Genomic DNA, 2,292 nt, shown 5'->3' with positions numbered 1-2,292 from the left:
AGCAAACAATTAAGATTTAAAGTATATATAATGTAATATAATATTAATGTTGATAATAAAACTTTGCATTAAGGTACAAAATGTTTTAAAATGGAATAGAGAAGAGTTTAACTGTTTATTTGAAAAATAGTTGAGTACTTAGTTACTGAGCTCTAGAAATCTTTGGCAATATAAATATTTGGGACATCTGCAAATTTTAAACATAGTTTCATTTTCTACCATAGAATTTCTTAAATTATGATGCACAGGTAGATTGTCAGAGTGTTTGTAAAACTTTCATGGTCATCATATGGCGTTATCTTTTGAGATGTTATGATGATAGTGTCCTAAGGAATGGAATTCATGCCTTCATGCAAGAAAACATGGCCCTTCTGCAAGCATAGAAAAGTAAGCAACAATGAAATGAAAGAAGGCTATCAACAGATACTGAGACTTTGGGCATCTTAGTCTCATGCTTTCTTATATCTAAAACCCTATGAGGTGGGGTGTATGTATGTTGCTAGTAAACCAACTAATTTGTGATATTTTATTATAGCATCCAAAAGTCTAAAAAAGAAACTATGTTCTATGAGGTACAGTAGAAAAATCAACGTTTAATCAGCTTATATCTCTTTTAAATTTATAATATAAACTACTCAAAGACAAATAGGTGAACATTTTTTTTAAAACAACCAGTTTCTTTTTTAAGATTTATTTAAGGACTATGCGTGGAGATAACCTAAGACCCCTGCACAGATGTAGCCCATAGCAGCTCAGTATCCAAGTGGGTTCCATTGTAATAGGAACAGGGACTGTCTCTGACATGAACTGATTGGCCTGCTCTTTAATTACCTCCCGCTCAGGGGGAAGCAGCATTACCAGGCCACAGAAGAAGACAATACAGCCACTCCTGATGAGACCTAATTGACTAGGATCAGAAGAAAGGAAAAGAAGTCCTCCCCTATCAGTGGACTTGGGGAGGGGCATGCATGCAGAGGGTGGAGGAAGGTAGGGTTTGGGATGGGAGGAGGGAGAGAACCACAGGGGGGATACAAAGTGAATAAAGTGTAACCAATAAAGAAAAAAAGATTTATTTATTATTTATATAGTAGTCTGCCTGTATGTGTGCCTGCAGGCCAGAAGAAGACACCAGATCTCATTATAGACGGTTGTGAGCCACCATGTCATTTCTGGGAATTGAACTCAAGTCCTTTGGAAGAACAGCCAGTCCTCTTAACCTGTGAACCATCTCTAGCCCATGGGTGAACAATTTAACAGGAACAAAATCAAAGAATATCAAACAGGTAATGAATGAGTATGTGAAAGGTTATTCAAGCTCACCAGGGGTCGTGGCATCCAAATTAAGACAATAATAACATTTTCAACCAGTAGATTAGAGGGTATGAATTGTCAAGCCTTCTCTGATAATTCATTTGGAAACTTTTTATTTAAAAAGAAATTATTGGAGCTAGGGAGATGCCTCAGCAACTGCCATTTAACCTTGCAGACATGATCTCAAATATGTAGAACCCATGTTTTTTTTTAAAAAAAGAGAAAGAGACATGAACTGCAAGCATCCATAATTTCAGTGTTTGTATGGGGAGATAAGTAATAGAGATAAGAGAAGCCTCAGAAGCTCATGGCTCATCTAGCCTGGGGTCCAAAGTGGGAAACAATCAAGAAGTGACCCTGTCTTAACTTAAAAGGTAAGGACTGATCCCTGAGTTTGTTTTTGCCTCCTCACTCACCATAGCACCTACCTCAACACCAGTATTCACACAAATGTACACAAACACACACACACAAGCATACAAGAGTTTTTAAATACACAAATGTACTCAGAAATATAACACATAGGATTTTGTGTGTTAAATAACAAGCTGAAGATTATGAATATAGGTACAAAGATGTTTACTGCAGGATCATTTGTCCTAACAAAAGCTTGAAAGTAACTTCAATGCTTAAGAAGAAATGAAAAGCTAAGCTGTGAGCAAATAACATTAGGTAGAAATTTCCTTAAGTCCCTAGACTCAAAGGGTGGAACAGAGCCAAATGATGAAATAGTAAATTCCTTATCCTAATATGTTGACTCAGAGACAATAAGAAACAAAACTTTATAAATTATTACAAAAGTATGACTTAGCCTGCATAATGTCAATACCTCTTTTCAATTCTTCAGTTTTGTGCTCTGTAAGCAGCATGACACCTTCACTCAGTGAAAAAAAAGAGAGAAACAAGCCTTCTTCTGCCTTCTCTCCTCATGTTAGAAGCTTTGGAGGTGTGTCTAAGGGTGGAATACTCCCATTAGTATGC

The sequence above is a fragment of the Psammomys obesus genome, unplaced genomic scaffold (assembly GCF_907164565.1).
Source record: "Psammomys obesus unplaced genomic scaffold, mPsaObe1.curated_primary_1811, whole genome shotgun sequence".
Lineage (NCBI taxonomy): Eukaryota > Metazoa > Chordata > Mammalia > Rodentia > Muridae > Psammomys > Psammomys obesus.
This window is presented reverse-complemented; position numbering follows the sequence as displayed.